The sequence below is a fragment of the Bidens hawaiensis genome, unplaced genomic scaffold (assembly GCF_021521415.1).
Source record: "Bidens hawaiensis isolate Kalapana, Puna unplaced genomic scaffold, B.hawaiensis_p1.1 tig00003141_1, whole genome shotgun sequence".
Classification (NCBI taxonomy): domain Eukaryota; kingdom Viridiplantae; phylum Streptophyta; class Magnoliopsida; order Asterales; family Asteraceae; genus Bidens; species Bidens hawaiensis.
In genome coordinates, this window is record NW_027491170.1 from 1,213,626 (window position 1) to 1,232,595 (window position 18,970).

The 18,970-nt window shown below is 35.1% G+C and overlaps 1 pseudogene; it reads right to left on the reverse strand.

Annotated features, from left to right (window-relative positions):
* Nucleotides 1–516: 516 nt before the first annotated feature.
* LOC143622463 (disease resistance protein RPV1-like) lies at nt 517–18,696 on the reverse strand (annotated as a pseudogene).
* Nucleotides 18,697–18,970: the final 274 nt, after the last annotated feature.

Below are 18,970 nucleotides of genomic sequence, written 5' to 3' on the forward strand. Positions count from 1 at the left end.
GGGGTTTAACGTCTCGGTTCGGGTAATAGCGGATATAGAACTCGAATATCAAGAGCAAAGTTGAATCATAAGATTTGACCCGCTCTGATACTAATTGTAGGTCCCAAAACGACCACCGAACAGTTTTGCCCTGATAAACGTGTCGAGACGGGTGCGGTAAATCAACGACCGAACATAAATAATATAAAGATAAGATAAATGTACGATCTCGTTGTCGGTTAAAAGATTGATAACATAAACAAAGAACCGACCCACCCAAGGTGAGCTCCCCTTGGGTGGATGATTTACACAATACAAACACACATATAAATGACAAACATAAAGCTCTATTTATAGCCAAACAACTAACATTCTAGAAGATCTTCTCCCGTTGAAGTTAAACGCGTGTCCCGAAGCTCTCGTTTTGTGTCCGGTTTCCTCGTCGGCTTTAATTATTCATTTTACCATTAATATATAACGGGTTTCGTAATTTGATATCGCAAGTCACACTTTTTGGCCCTACATGCACCTTCTATATTAATCTCTTCCACCTTCTATATTAATCTCTTCCAGACTTTCCAAACGTCGAAGTTCTTCTGGCAATTTCTCAACTAGAATATACAAAAGCGGAGATCTAAATATATCAAAAATTTTCATGTTACATATGCTGCTCGGGAATCTCCTAAGGATATACAATCTGTAAGGTGTAACTCCTCTAAATTCTCTAATCTGCCAAGATCCTTTGGTAGTTGCTCGAGAAGCTCACAACATCTAAGTTTAAGAGATATCCGATGTTTCAACATGCAAATGCTATCTGGAAGATGCTTGATCTCTTTCATTGTCAAAGTTAAGTGCTTTAGACTTTCTAACATGTACAAATCCTTGGGCACTTCTGGGATACCGCCTTATAGTGTAAGTTCTATAGAATGTTGTAAATCACAAATGCTTGCTGAGAAAGCCTCAAGGTTTGTGCAAACACATAGACCAGAAGAAAGAAGCTTCTCAAGATTTCCACTTGATGAGGGCAGATCTTCATAATATACACATTTAAACTGAAACTTTGGCAAATTGTTGTCGGGATGCAGTGGGCATGTATCTAGAGACTCTACAGTTAGATTTTACATGAAAACTGCATAATCAAGAGCAGTAGCAATCAACCTTGAACAACCTCTTAAGTTTAAAAAGACAAGCTTTTTTAGGCATCCCATAGGATCGTGAATTTCTTGAAGAAAATAACATTTGAAGATCTAACCTCTCCAGATGTGTAGTCAACTCAAGGTTAACATTGAGACCTTAGAACTGCCAAGGTTGAGGAACTTAAGCTTTGGAAGTTCAACAAGCATGTGCAGTTTTACTAACTCATTACAATATGCTAGTTTCAATGTCTCTAAATATGGGGCCGACCCAATGTTAAAGCTACTCACCTTAGAACCATAAAGTTCGAGGAATTTGAGCATTGGACATTCAACCGGCATGTTCAGTTCTACTAAGTCCTTGCAATAATCCAGATATAACTTCATTAAATGTCATACCCTAACCTAAGGTGGAAATGTCGGGGCGTGAGCTGATTGCTCACAGCTCTCAAGGTACCATCATGCAATAATTTAAAGGTGACAATATCTGTTTAATTTAATTAAATATTCAAATAAATTCAAATACAAAGTACAACTCATTAAACAAACAATGAATACAAATCTAAGTCTTGATTATAATTCTTTTAACTTAATTCTTCACTACGTCTTCACCAAATCTTACAACTAGTTCAAACAATAACTTGCATATGCGTATAAAATAGATTTTTTTTCAACAACACATGTTGAGTGAGTAGAATACCAGATTTTGACACTACAATAAGAATATATAATAAATAAAGAAAGATGCAAATTGTTGATAAACAGTTAAGCCATATCATATAAACAAATCACACAAATATAAAGATAGGGCTAAAACGTTGCCATGCGTTGGACATTGGTTACCAAATATGGGTTGTCAGTGAAACCATTGTCATGCGTCAGACGCCGGCCACTATGATGGTCGCATGATGACCTCTCCGAATGTATTCGAATAAAGAAAGTAAGCAAATAGCAAGTTAGACATAAACTGATATACACACAAGAATAAACAATTGCAGTTTTGAATGCTAGATAATAGATAACTACTGTAAATACGTATATGTCCTCAAAAAGGTTGAAAAGAGGTAAAAATGGGAGTGATTACTCACCTGATCAAATAGGCAAAGCGATAATGATTTGATAATAAAAAGAGGTAGATCAAGCTTTTCAGGGGCGAGAAATCCTTAGTAACAATAATTGCGGGAAATAAATATGATTTGAAAACAGATCTAAAAACTAGATAGAGATTCAGAAAGTTGCTGATGATTGGGTGTGTTCTTGCGAAAGTTAATTATTACATAGTTTTATTATTGATTTTATTATCAAAGTTTTATCGTAAATAATATGATTTTATTATCTAAAATACATAAAATACTTAAATACATATTTATAAAATTTGGGACAGATTATATAAAGAGATTTGTTTTAAATGTTTATTTGAAACTAAAAATACGTTTAAAATATACATTATTAATAATAATAATATAGAATCGTTTATAAATACTCGAGCTTATAACCATATTTTGATATGCTAAATAAAAAGATTATACCATTTAATTTAAAAAACCTTATCAAACCCTTTATTATAAAAACCTTTATTAATTTAATACATAATATATTCACATATATACATATAATTATATTTATATAGTTCAAGAACAAACCCTAGAATCATCAATCGTTTAATCTCGTTCATATACGATCAATTACCAATAGGGTTAATGATCCAGACTCTTAGACAAACTAATCCATATAAAATAATTACCTTAACGATGATTAAACGGTGGTTAAATTGGAACGAACAGGGTCGGCCAAGAACTATGACGGTACAATCCGATCGATATAATCAAATTAGTTATAGGGGTTAGATTGGCGCTGATATGAGGATAGTGTACGCAGTTTTAATTGTGTTATGGTGCTCGTTAAGGAGTATATTCATGAATGCGCTATGGCGGTTAAGTACAATTAGGCATTACGTATCAGTTTGATTAATTTTACAAATTAACGAGTGTTGGTAGGCCGTAAATGGAAAGATTAACAAGATCCTTGATTCAATTACCAAGTATACAACGAGAATTGCGGTAAAAGATACGATCTGGGTAATTGGGTTGCGAGTTTGGGGTGATAAACGGGTTGGGTAAATGGATTTATGGGTTAAAGGTTTATAATATTCATATATTGCAAATCAGTCCCTTTACTATTGAGGTGGATCCAAAATAGGGTTTAAGTTTAGTTTTGGGTTAAATTTGAATATAAATCAAAGTTATTTTATATATATTAAATTGATATAATAAACAATATTAATACAATAATAAAAAACTCGATAGACGCGATTATTTTCTCGGTATAATTTCTCGAACATAAAAGCAGGTCGGGTATCGGATATAACATATAAGTTTGAAAAATTAGAGTTGTTACAGTCTCCCCTACTTTAGGGAATTTTGTCCAGAAATTAAAGAATACCATAACAAAACCATTAACTTTTGAGGAAAAGAAAACTTTTAAATATAATTTAAAAATTTATCATAATACAGAACTTTGGATAGTCAAAACAACGCTCCAAATGAAAATCCGATGAGGGCACTTATATATAAGATGTACCGGCAGCGTATCCACCATGTCCTTATCATCTTTACATTTGTACCGTTATCCCAACTACTTTTGATTATATATTATGACACACAATGGTACACATTATGATTTCCATGCGAGAACTTCGATAATTATGTTTTGGACCACAATTACTTTCATTGTCGTATGGTCCACATAACTCGTCTCATCGTGTGGGTTACAAAACATTTGAAAGACATAACATGGTGATAAAGTTTTTAAACATTTTGCTTGTAAACTAGAAGGTCATATTTATATAAAACATTGCTAAAAATGAATTGAACGGTTGAGTTGATTTAATTAAAATACTAAAGTTTCTAACATCTCCTTTGATATAAGGATTTATTTATATAAGGATATAAATCTTAAGAGTTGGAAATGAAAGGATTCCTTGCAGTGGGTATTGAGATGGGTTAGGATTGAATTAGGATACACAATTTAAACAAGAGGTACGGTATTGTAAATGATTGTCTTTGGAAAGTAAGATTAATTTTATTGTCTGAGATAAAACACTTAAAACTTATGGGTTATTCAAATTGTATTGTTTCAAAACCAACAAAAAATTGCTATAGTGTATGATTGATTTGACAAAAATATCTTTAGATAAAAATGACGAAAACAACAAAAGTCTTCTTTGAGAAAACTTACTTACGATTGATTTGATTCATCTTGATTTAAAAGACCTTGATTAATTGAATTTACAAAAATTTGAATAATTTGGGGTTAATTTATTTGAGATTGCTTGATTAGGTTGAACTTGTATGTGTTGCAAAAGCGGTGTTTGATTTGAGTTGGTTTGATAAACTTGAGCTAGATGAATATGAATAATTCGAGGACACACATGGCGTAGATGATTAGGGTTTCCATAGTTGTAGAAAGCACATGCAGCAGGTGTATTGGGTTAAGTATACGACATATACCGTTGTGGGACGTCTTGTGCACTAAGCGATGTAGGGTAAGTATTTGTAGGGATGATCGAAGACATTACATTGGGTGCAAAAACGACATGAGGATTGAGTGGAATGATGAAAGTTACTAGTTGAGCATAACGAGATGTAAAGTTTCTTACTCGGGATACTTTGATTTTGCCGAGGTTGATGATTGATTTGGTTAACAACATAGTTTATCTTGATTTGAATTGCGCTTGTTTTTGTTGTTGTTGTCATGAGGATGAGTATGGGTAAATGAATTTAAACAATCAGCAAAGAAGTTAATGAACATGATTGAATTTGTTGTATTAATGTTTTGAAATTGAGTTCACATTCTAGAGATTGCAGCAGTTAACTCCTTGGCTATACAAGCAGCCATACATCGGTTATAAGAACCAAATGATTGATGTCGAGGATGACGATGATTTCTTTGGGAAGACATTCTATGATGACAAAAAATAAAGATTTATAAGGTGAATGATTTGAGGAAATCATTTAAATAATAAAAGAATAATTGTTTTAGATAACTTATAATAACTTAGCTTTTATGAATAGGGATTTGCGTCGTATCAAGAGGAATAGAGGTAAAAGATTGTAAGATGAGGGGTGCATTGCGTAAATACATACGAGTTGATGTAGTCAAAACGATTAATGCGTGATAACTAGATGAGGAGATAAGGTCAGTTTAAAAGTTAATTTTTTATTTGATTAAGTCAACTTAACAAACAACTAACGAAACAAAGTTTGTGTGTTGGCCTCCCATGAGCTTTCCATGGCAGTTTGAATGCCCAACAAAACTAACAAATAAAAGTAACTGAGTTGAACCGCCATGAGCATTACATGACATTTTAAATGGTCCAACAAATTAACGAATTAACAATACAATAGAATTTGTCGGGCCATGAGCATTACATGACGTTTTAATCGACCAAACTAAATAACGAATAAACGAGAGAAAAATATGAGTAGTTGGAGCATCCCGTGAACCACCACGTATGATGAACTCCAATAAAATAACATTCAAAACAAGTTGAGGAACGGATAGTAGGAGTGCCCATGGATACCATGGATTTTTCACCTAACGAACCATTTAAATAACAAAACACAATAATCGAAATTTACCGAATTAAGCAACGAACCACCGTGAATTCGGTTTAAAATCAACCTAAGGTGTCGGTCATATAACAGTGGTGTTTCACTTCGCCTAGAGGAACTTGTCATACTACCTAGACTTAAGGTGAAGGAGTAAAAACAAAATTATGGAATTCTTAAGGAATTTCCCAAATATGAAAGGCAATATGATTTAATTTAAATTATTTAAGAAAAATTATCTTTGAAGGTTGAGGCATAGCCTCGGAGTTATGTGTGTGTGCATGAAAATATAATAATAAACAATCATTAACTAATTATCTAAGAAAGCTGTAAATAATAAATTTTGAACACATAAGGCAAACAGATAAGCACGTATGAGGCTCCTAAGCATGTTATTAAGGTACCACTAACGACCTATCTTAAACCTTCGGCTCTATATCAACTAGTCACACCCCAACTTAAGGCAGAAATGCCTGGGCGTGAGATGATTGCTCACAGCTCTCAATGTACTATCATGCAATAATTTAAAGGTGACAATATCTATTTAATTTAATTAAATATTCAAATAAGTTCAAATACAAAGTACAACTCATTAAACAAACAATGAATACAAATCTAAGTCTTGATTATAATTCTTCTAACTTAATTCTTCACTAAGTCTTCACCAAATCTTGCAACTAGTTCAAACAATAACATGCATATGCGTATAAAATATAAATTTTGTCAGTAACACATGTTGAGTGAGTAAAACACCAGATTTTGACACTACAATTACAATAAGAATTTATAATAAATAAAGAAATATGCAAACTGTTCCTGTGAGATAAACAGTTAAGCTATAGCATATAAACAAATCAAACAAATATAAAGATAGGGCTAAACCGTTGCCATGCGTCGAGCATTGGTTACCAAAGATGGGTTGTCGGTGAAACCATTGTCATGCGTCGGACGCCGGCCACTACGACGGTCGTATGATGATACTATTAATGATGGACCTCTCCGCAATGTATTCAAATAAATCAAGTAAGCAAATAGCAAGTTAGGAATAACCTAATAAACACACAAGGATAAACAGTCGCGGTTTTGAATACTAGATAATAGATAAATAGTGTAACTACGCATATGTCCCCTAAATGGTTTAAAAGAGGTAGAAAGGGGAGTGATTACTCACCTGATCAAATACACAAAGCAATAATGATTTGATTATATAAAGAGGTAGATCAAGCTCTTCGGAAAACCAACGAGAAAGCCTAAGTAACAATAATTTTGGGAAAATAAATATGAATTGAATAACAAATCTAAAAACTAGATAGAGATTCAGAAAGTTGATGATGACCGGGTGTGTTCTTGCGAAATTTAAATATTGCATAGTTTTATTATTAATTTTACTATCAAAGTTTTATCGTAAATAATATGATTTTATTATCTTAAATACATAAAATACTTAAATAAATATTAATCAAATTTTGGATAGATAATATAAAGAGATTTGTTTTAAATGCTTATTTTAACATTGTATCACAAGGTTGAAAATATTCAAATCGAAACCCAACAGCTAATGCTAGATCCATCACTTGAGAGAAGTAGTTGGATGAGGTGAGTTTGAGAAACGCCCCTCATTTGAACAAGTTTGGCGTTGTTGAAGCACAAAGTATCATATGAAACGTTTCCCTTTCCTTGAAGTTTGTCCTCCCATGTCGCTTACGAAAGACTCGAATCCCCATCGAATGGTTTAGCATAAAATGGCAAGGGTTCGTCTCCTGTCATATGCGGAGTGCAACCACTATCTAAGTAATTCTCTTGATAGTCCTCCTTGATTGACCATGCATGCACTCAACATTCAATTAGACATGGGTTCCCGAGACATTTTTGTCTCGGGAAGGTCAACCGTAAATCGACCAAAACTTGATTTTATTTCCTAAAAAAATTAATTTCTTGGTGAAGACTCACTGGATGAAGACAGTCCTTAGGAATCTAGGCAAAAACTTTTTCCTTTGTTTTGGCAATTTTAGACCTTTCTTTCTTGATTTTAAAACTATTTTTTGGTGAATCCTCAGACTTTATAGTTCTGGATCCTTTTTGATTTTATCCTTTTTAGTTTTCCAGAAAGGTTTGTTTTTACGTTTTTCTTTATTAACTTTGGATCTCACATCCACTTCACTGGCTTCACTATCAGCTTGATCAGTCCTTGAATCAGGGCTACTAAAAACTAATCCGCCTTTGAATATCAAGTTGTTTCTTGAACCAGTGCTTGCAATGTCTAGCAAGGTGAGAAGAATGACCACACACAAAACAAAACTTTCTCCTAGGAGCACTATAGAACTCATCAGAACTATAATATGGTTGGTGCGGTGGGAAAAGTGATCCATGGAAAGGAACATGATTGTAAAACACATTTGATGTGTGACCCCGATCATCAAAAACACTAGTGTAACATGAATCAAAATTATTTTGTTGGTAGTGATCATAGTAGTTGTTATCAAAATAGTTGTATGACTGAGGACTTTGTGATTGATTAGTTGTTTGAGAAAATGATCTTTTATTTGATGACACATATTTACATGAAGTACTCATTTGATTATCATTTTCAAACACTTATCCTAGGCTTACAACCTGATGTCAACAGGACTTTTATCGTTGACACAATTTTCAACAAAAGTTTCATAAGGACAATTTCACAATCACAATTCATGTCTGTTTCCACCGACCCACTTTCTTCTACACAACCTGTTGAACAAGATAAATCATTACTCGAACTAACTGATGAATGAATGGGATCAACAGTTTTGTTTATTAAATCTGTTTTTTTTTTAAATTTATGTCATTTTCTTTATTTTTATCTTTTATGGAAGAATTTGTGACAATCTGCTTGAAATCTCACATCCAAATAATCCCTAAACAATCGTTGCTTTCAGATTGGAGTATCCATACTTAACAAATGACACGACAAATCAATCACTCACAAGTAAGAACCCATTTTTATCTTTTTCATGTTATCCAACATTGCATTTCCTACTAAAAGAGAAAAATGTGACTCTTTTAGCTAGTTCATAGGTAATTTGCTTTGTTTCAGCTTTGGAGTTGAAGACTATGAGGATGAAAATCAGCAACCAATTGGACCAACTGTAAGCAACGGGGGACAAGACCCCAAGGGTGAACGTGAGCCAGGAAAGACAAAGGGTTTGCCTGATCAGCACAGGTTTTGGTGGCTCTGGTACGAGTGTCTCACATATTTTATATTCGGATATTGAGGTAATATATGCATATACATGCCATAAACTTTAAAGCTTATAGAGATACATATATTTGTTTATTTAAACATTATATGGCTTTGCAGAATATATGTCGATGTGAATTGTTATGGTCGTTTGATTCGAGGAATGCTCAATTAACTTCACTTCAGGTAATTTCAAACCTCACCCGAATATATTTTTGGTTTTGTGCATACTTATCAAAACCGTTTTCCTGACCTTGTAAGTATTTTATATTCATAGTTGTTTGTTTATCTTAAATGTTAATCTATTTATTTCTTTTAGATAGCGCAAGACACGACGATTGCTACCGAAACATGATGCCACGATTCTGTTTAATACATTTCGACAATTATATTGTAAAATTCTCGTTTTAATGTATTTTGGTCTAGTAGAATATTGTATTTTGAAGTTTGTATTGTAAACTTTTGGATATAATTCATTTTGGTTTATTGTGTTATTTTTGGCGGGTTTTGATTGTTAAAATTGTGCGATTTAAATAGATTTGGGATGTTAAATTCCGGATTTCGCCTACAATTGCAAATTAACGTTTATTAAATGATCTTTAGACGCGGTTTAAAAGTGCAGCTAATAATAATTTTCTAGAATACTTGCTGTGGTTTGGGAGCATTTAACGCAGTTTAAAGTGTGGCTAAAAGTGATTTCTAGAAATTCGAGTTGCTTATTTGCCCTGTAAGAAGTATTTAACGCGATTTTGAAAACCGCGCCTAAAAATAAAGAGAGCTTTTGCATCACTATTTTTTGACGCGGTTAAAAACCGTGTCTAAAGATCTTTTTTACCCATCTAAAGCTAGTAATATATAAAATTGTTCAGCCTTTCACTTATCATTTCAACTTTAGTAAAAGTACTTCAATTTAACTCATTATCTCTCAAAACTTTAAAAACATAAATATGAGCCACTTGTTCAATAAAAACCTAGCTCAAAGTACTTTAAAATGTAGGAAATATATAGATAACAATATGTATATTTTAGACCATATCAACCACCACCAAAGGGGAAAGAGAACGGGCTATCTTTCGTTCATTGTCCAATGTTAACTACAACGAACTATACCGTGTGGGCTTTGAGGATGAAAGTAGTTCTAAGAGTTCACAAAGTTTGGGACACCATCAACTCGTCTGATGAAGACAAAAAATGACATGTCTATTGAATTGTTGTTTCAATCCATACCCGAAACCTTGATCATGCAAATTGGAGATCAAGAAATTGCTAAAGCCATGTGGGATTCGATCAAAACCCGACAATTAGGCGCCAAACGGGTTAGAGAAGCACGTCTCGTCAATGGAATTTGACATTATGAAGATGAACAATTCAGATTCCATAGATAACTTTGTTGGCAAGTTATCGAGCATTGTCTAGAAATCCGCGGCTCTCGGTGACGTTATAGATGCAGCATGGTTGGTAAAGAAGCTTCTCAAAAGTCTCCCAAGATCTAAGTATATTCAGATGGTTGCTTCGCTTGAGAAAGTGTTGGATCTCAACAAAACGGGGCTTAAAGACGTTGTAGGTCGACTCCGAGCGTATGAGGAGAGAATCCGAGAATAAGAAATTCAAGGGGTAACCAAGGTAAAATTTTATTAGGTAAATATGATCCATCATGTCATAGAAGTTTTGAATCTAATAGGGGCGGGGACGAGGAGGTAGAGGTCACAGTGGAGGCTGATTTAATGACCAAGACCGAACCCCTGTACCGAACAAGGGCCATCAAGTCATTGGAAAATAAAGGTGAAGAAAGATAGGTCAAAGATTTTTTGTTAGCGATGTGACCATTTTAGTCACTTTGCATTGGACCGAGTTCAAAAGGGTCAAGAAGCAAACAAAACTGAAACCTGTGAAAATTTTGATGATGCGGCATATATGCATCAAGTTGTGTTTTAAATGAATAAAACCTAATACAGAAGAAATACGAGATCAAGCGGGTTGAAGATGATGTTTGGTATCTGGATAATGAGGCAAGTAATCATATGACGAGAACATAACCGGGAGGGCTAAGTTCGGAGATCAGTCATTATTTCAAATTAAGGGAAAAGGCTTAATTCTTTTCAAGGAAAATCGGGTGACCAAGACTTGCTAACCTAGTTTATTACATTCCGGAGTTAAATATAATAAGTCTCGGTCAGAGTCCGAATATGACATTCAGATGAAACGCGATCTTCTGACCATGTACGATGAGAACATGTGGTTACTCATGAAGATAAAGAGATCCGCAATCTGACTCTATTAAATACGAATGAAGATTGGAGCTCCCGTGTGTTTACACTCAAGGATCCAAGATGATGCATGGCGTTGGTATGCAAGGCTTAGGCACATAAGTTTTGAGTTAATGAAATCAATGGCCAAAAAGAATCTAGTACGAGTTTACCACATGTTGAACATGAAAATCAATTGTGTGAATCGTGTTTGGTGGGTCAAAAAATGAGGCGTTCGTTTCCGGCCACATCCTCGTTTAGAGCATCCCAACCTTTGGAGTTAGTTCATGGCGATTTATGCGGTCCAATAACCCCACCCACTATCTCCGGTAATAGGTATGTCTTTGTTATTATAGACGATTACTAACGATAAATGTGGACGTTTTTATTGAAAGAAAAGGTGAAGCGTTTAAAAGTTGTAAGAGATTTAAACCCTAATCGAGACAGAGGCGCATTTACCAATGAAAACTTTCCGAACCAATAGGGGAGGAGAATTCACTTCACGTGATTTCAATCGGTTCTGCGACGAATGGGGAATTATTCAGCATTTAACCACCCCGTACACGCTACAACAAAATGGCATGGTAGAAAGGTGAAACAGAACTTTAATGGGGATGGTACGGAGTATTCTAAAGGTGATGCATGTACCGAATTATATATGGGGAGAAGTGGTCCGACATTCTATGAACGACTTAAAAAGTTCAAGTTGAATTTACTAATCCGGTATATTTTCCACGTTTATAGGAGTGCATCTATGTTTCTGCTTTACGAATATGATATTTTTTTGGGCATTTATGATAATATCAAGTCTTATTCCTATTTTGGTATTTTTCATTTCGGGATTTTTAGCTCCGAGTAGCAAAGGACCGGAAAAACTTTCTAGTTATGAATCAGGTATAGAACCAATAGGCGACGCTTGGTTACAATTTAGAATCCGCTATTATATGTTTGCTCTAGTTTTTGTTGTTTTTGATGTTGAAGCGGTTTTTCTTTATCCATGGGCAATGAATTTCGATGTATTAGGTGTATATGTATTTGTAGAAGCTTTAATTTTTGTGCTTATCGTAACTGTTGGTTTAGTTTATGCATGGCGAAAGGGAGCATTGGAATGGTCTTAGCTCCCGAATATTCAGACAATAAAAAGAAAATCGGAAAAAATTGAGATAGTTATGAATTCCATCGAGTTTCCCTTATTTCATCGAACAACCCAAAATTCAGTTATTTCAACTACATTAAATGATCTTTCAAATTGGTCATTTTCCATTCATACCTGGAGTTGAATACCCCATTCAAGAATTGTTTTGGATCCAATCCATAGGAATCAATAGAAAAGGCAAATCTCTTATGATACACCAGATCCGGCTCGGTTATTGATAGAGTGAATAAATCTGCCATTTCTTGAAATCTCTCTTCTGATTCAAAATCGTGGTGTAACGTGTAGCCTCCCCTGTTCCGGTCATGGAATAGAAGACTCTCTAGTTTATGGCCGCTTCTCTATGGTACCTTTTGTTAACCTTTTTAATCAATCGAGTCCCAACCCGAGCCTTGGTTGATCAAACTCCATATGAATGGCTCAAGATAAAGAAACCGATTATTGAACACGTTGAGTATTTGGGTGCATGTCGTATGCTAAAGTTGATACCGTACATCTAAAGAAACTTGATGACAGGTCGAGACAACTCGTTTATCTTGGGTCGAAGACGGGTTCAAAAGCGTATCGTCTCTTCGATCTAAACACCCAAAAAATAGTGGTTAGTCGGTATGTTTGTTGTGTTTGATGAAAATAAAGGGTGGAATTGGGCAAAAAAAGTCGAGAAGAATGACTATGAGCCGGCCATGTTTTCTATTGTGGGGGCCGTGATTGACAATGGAAATAGTCAAATCGAACCCACTATTGAAGAAACATCCTAAAGCAATCCAAGTCCAAGCTCTAAACTGACAACATCGGGTCAACCCAAGTCCAACGACACACCCGAACCAAGTTATATCGGGCATAATTCCTCACCCTTTTCTAATCTGAATCAGAAATTGGGGGGGGGGGGTTGAATGTTGGATTAATTTCTATTCCGGTTCACAAGTCAGTGAACCGGGCCTAAGAAGTTTTAACAAGCCAGTTAAAATCTAGGGGTGTATTATGAAACATTCTTCCATTTCCTTGGTGGCCAAATTCACATTGTTGGCCAAGTTCAATTTGTTGGCTAAGTTGACCTTTTTTCCAAGTTCACCTTGGTGGCCAAGTTGAGTGGTGGACACATATTATGCTTGGTGACCAAGTTTGGGTTATTAGTATAAATACATGTACAAAGTTAGGGCTATGTATAACAACACACCAATCACCACCATCATTACCAATGATACTATAGTTAGTTTTTTTAGCTACATTTTTTGGTTATAATATAAGTCGGTTATTTTTAAGTTGTGCGTTAATTATCGGTTATCATTCTTGACTGATTACTTTTACATTAATAATCAGAAAAGAAAGTCGTGGACCTGAATGTGATTATATCTATGAAACTCATATATCTTCTTGCTACAAATAAAAGCAGCTAAAACAGCCGAGTGAATACCCCCAAATAGCGCAAATAACGGCAAAATCAGATTGAGAAAAATTCGATGAATAATAAGTGACAGTACTGGGCCTATAATTTTTCTTTTTAATTAAAAATAAAAACTTGAGATGATCAGTTCGTATCCTACCGGAGTGTTATCTAGACATGGAAAAATGGGTGGATTGGGTAATAGGTAAGCTTTGCACGGGTCAAACCTCACAAGCAAAACTCTATTTTATGTATGTATCCCTTTTGTTTAAATCTTTTAGGCTAACCCGTACGACTCATTGTAGACAAAAAGATAATCCAAATCAACCCATCTTCTAATGAGATGATTTTGGAGGTGTTATGCATTTTTGAATGCACACTTGGGATCATTGAAGTTAAAAAGAACTCAGATTGTCAAAAGAGAAACATTGAAATGCATCAATGTCTTCTAGAGAGACTATGCTGGGTTCATAATCATTGATAACATAAAGCCACACAAAAATGTGAACCATAATTAGCGATTCAGAGCTATAAAATACATTGTATTGCTTAGAGCATGTTTTTATCGCTATAACACATATTTACAACAAAGGGAAAATATCCTACAAATGTATTCATGCAGTGGCACATCAGAGAATTTTTCCCAGGTCAGTTTGGCGTTCGGGTCGGGTTGGAGAACTCCCCTGAAAATTTATTGTTATTAGATCCACAAATTCAAGTTTCACCTAAAGTCTTGAACCTAAAACTAATTATCCATAAGACTAACAATCAAACAAGCAGCAATGAACAACACTCAACTAATAATCATAATTTTCTAGACTAATAAACACTAAATAAAGTAATAAACAATCAAACAACACTTCCGTAAAATTTATATTTCAATAAACAATCAAACATACCCGTTTTTTTTAACAAATCGCCCTGATCAGCCTAATATGATTTCTGATTTTGCCTTATCCAAAGACTTTAGGAACAATCTTAACACACTGGTATTTGAAGCACAATAATAACACTAGAAGATAAAGCAATCAAAGTATCAAACAACGAACAATCTTACACACCGGGATTAGGAAACTCGATATGATATCTGAATTTTTTTCCCAAAACCGGTACTCCATGCCCCTTCTGCTTGACTAACATGTACCAGACAACTCTATCTAGTACAAAAAAAAATATATATCTATGACTCCGGTCATGGGTTTTTAAGCCCGCCACTGCCTATGTGATACGAGGCCATGTATGTAGAGATTTCTGTCAAGGATGTAAAACCATACGACTCAAGCCGCCATGTAGACCCAATAATATACACATCTTTAAGCTGATAAATGCTCCGTGGAAGACGAGTTATGCCTGCACCTTCTATATTTAACAATTTCAAACATTCTAAACATCCAAGATCCTCAGGCAATTTCTCTACTTGAATACAATAGGGAAGACACAAATACTTTAAACACTTCAACTTACAAATGCTGTTTGGAATAGCTTGTAAGGATATACATTCCGTTAGGGATAACTCCTCTAAACGCTCTAATCTGCCAAGATCCTTGGGTAACTGCTCAAGAAGCCAACAAGATTTAAGTTGAAGAATTTTCAGATGTTTCAACATACAAATGCTATCTGGAAGATACTTAATCTCTTTTATCCACAAATGTAGCTCATTTAGACTCACTAACTGGTACAGATCGTTGGGCACTTCTGGAATACTACCTACCAGTGTAAGCACTCTTAAATGTTGTAAACCACAAATACCTGCTGAAAAAGACTCAGGATTCGTGCAAGCACATAAACCGAAAGAAAGAAGCTTCTCAATATTTCCACTCGACGAGGGTAAATGTTCAATATATTTACATTTAAACTGAAATTTTGGCAAATTACTTTTAGGATGCAGTGGGCATATATCCACGGACTCCGCAGTTAGTGCTAATGTAGCTGCTAAACCAAGACCACCTAATTCATGTCGTCTGTTAACAAAGTCCTTAAACCTTTGGCAACCGGTTAAGTTTAAGTAGACCAAATTCTTTAGGCATCCCACTGGAGCGTAAATTTCTTCAAGAAAATAACAACCTCCGAGATCCAAAATCTCAAGATGTGGAGTCATCCCAAGGTTAAGGTTTTTCACGTTAGTATCACCAAGGTGGAGAAATTTGAGCTTTATACATTCAGTGGGCATGTTGAGTTCTTCAAAGTAATTACATGCTCCAAGATTTAATTCCTCGAGATTCCGAACCATCCCAAGATTAAGGTTCCTCACCTTAGAATAACTGATTGTGAGGATTTTGAGATTCGGACATTCAACCGGCATGTTAAGCTCAAGGAAGTCATTACATCCTTCAAGATTTAACATCTCAAGTTGTGGAGTTAGCCCAAGATTAAAGTTTTTCAACTTAGAACCATTGAGATTGAGGAATTTGAGCTTTGGACATCCATAAGGCATATTGAGCTCGACAAAGGCATTACATTCTCCAAGATCTAACTCCTCGAGATACGGAGTCAGCCCAAGATTAAGGTAGGTCAATTGAGAACCAATGAGTTTGAGGAATTTCAGCTTCGGACATTCATTGGGCATATTGAGCTCTACAAGGTTATAACATCTGTTAAGGTCTAACTCCTCGAGATATGGAGTAAGCCCAAGATTAAACTTGCTTAACTTACAACCACTAAGTTTGAGAAACTTGAGCTTTGGACATTGATAGGGCATGTTGAGCTCTACAAGGTCATAACAATTGCTAAGATCTAACTCCTCGAGATATGGAGTCAGCCCAAGGTCAAAAGTACTCAATGGTGAAAAATTGAGGTTAAGAAATCTGAGCTCATCAAGAACCTGACTTAAGGGAAAAAATGAATATCAATATGATTGACACAATATAGCGTAATAACAGATCATGCAAAACAGCCAATAAACCGTCAACAATTCTACCTTTCTTTCCCCCCCCCTCCCAGAGTTGAGAGATGCCGCTATACTGCATATCAAGGTAAACCAACTTATTTGCTTGAAATGTTTTTGGTAAACACTGAAAGGGATAACAAGACCAATGTAGACATTGTAGAGTATTTGGTAAGTATTGGTCAACTTCATTACTTATCAATTCCTTATGTACGTCATCCACGTAAAGAAATCTAAGCCCGTTCATCTTTCTAAGACCTTTCATAATCATAGCTGAGTGGAGCTTCACATACAACAGTTTTACACTTCTTGTTGCACATGTACCCTGTAAAGAAAAATCTTAAGACAAAAATTTTGTCATGACAAATATAAATGTGTTAAATTAACATTAATCTTACCAAGTCATTAACCAATATATCTTCAATTTCCTTTTTAATCCATAGTCGGTTATGTCTATAAGGCTTATCAGGGTGCAAACGACGAACAATATTCATGCCAAGTTCTTCTAAATGGTCATGCAACTGCAAGTGGCCATCATAAGATATAGTTATCAGCGATTTCTCCTCAAGAACTCTTAAACCAAGTTCTGCATGAAATCCACAACTTTCAAGTAATCTAATTGCTTTCTTCTTTGCCATACCCTTTAGTATGCATGCAACATCTAGGAATATTTCTTTGTAGTCATCCTCTAGACCATCATAGCTTATTTCCAGTTTTTTCAAAGTTTCCTTCAAGGGAATTGTTCTTAGTCTTTTTAGTGCATGTTCCCATTCACTTTCAGTTCTGTCACAAAGAAATGAACCCAAAACTTTGATTGTTAAGGGAAGTCCAGCAGCATATTTTACAACCTTTCTAGAGAGCTCTTCATACCCTCGAATTGGAATCTCTTTCCCAATTGCATACCTACTGAAGAGGCAAGCTGCTTCCTCGTTCGATAATAAACAAACATCATGAATAAAGTTCACTCGGTGTGCCTTCAACACTTGCTCATCTCTTGATGTGATGATGACTTTACTTCCTGGCATAAACCAACTAGGCTCACCTGCTAAGGCCTCAAGCTGGTCTATATGATCCACATCATCTAGAACAAGAAGAACTTTTCTACTACACATCATCTTTTTCAACAATGTTTTCCCGTGAGCAACACTTTGTATATGAATGCTTTGATCATTAAACAGGTCTGTATAGACCTGTTTTTGCAATTCCTTCAAACCAGAAAATGAGTCTTTTGAAACTTCTCGGACATTCTCAACAAAGCTTTTACCTTCAAACCAGTCAGATATATGATCAAAAACAGCCTGGGCCAAAGTTGTCTTGCCACCACCTCCTATCCCCTTGATCCCTACCATACATACATCATCGGAATCAATTTCTAAAGATGACACTACATTCTTTACCCGGTCCTCCATGCCTACTAACTTCGCATCAACGCTCGAATTAATGAAATGTGGCTTAAGTAATATATCTTTAACAATTAGTTGGATGAACTTAGCTTCATGTCTGTGTTAACGAAAATTCTATTAGATTACTCACAATCCAACTAATTTCAATTATATAATATACAATATTTTTATAAAGTAATAACGTAGTGATACAAGATGAAGGAATTACCCATCAACAGTGTTCTTCAACTCCCACCCAGCTAGACATGCTGCCTCTTTGAGAGCATCTCTCCATCTTTCAGCAGCCTCTTTCTCTACATGTTTTGCAAAGGCTTCTCCTACTGACCCGCTTTGGCTGCGGACTTCAGTGGGTTCAACGTCATAGAAGACTGGGTAAGCAGTCTGCTCACTCGTCCTCTGGCACTCCATAATCTTTACGAGCTCGTCTAAGCACCACGATGAAGATGCATAGTTTTTGGAGAAAACAACGATGTGAAATCTAGACTCTTCAATGGATCGCATGAGCTGATTGTTAATCTTTTTCCCTTTCTCAATTCTCTCATCATCTTTGTAGGTGGTAACGCCTCTACTGTGAAGAGCATGATAAAGATGATCAACAAAGTTCGTACGGGTGTCTTCACCCCTAAAACTCAAAAATACATCATACTTGAAGCTCTTTTGAATGGATGAAACTGAAGTGTATGCCATTGAATGTATGCTTCAAGAATCTAATAAAATGATAGCTTTATTAACTGTGGAAAGTTATATGAAACGATAAGAGAAAGTTTATACTAAGATGACAAGGGCTTAATATTAATATATTTTATGATTGGCTGAGGAAAAAAGATTCTTAGTTGTATTATAAAATATAAAGGCCATAAAGACAAAATGTATACCTAACCCACCTTCAAAAATATTGAGTGCGCGTGAAGACCATTTACTAGTGGATGCAATATATATGCTAATACCTTTTCAGTAATTC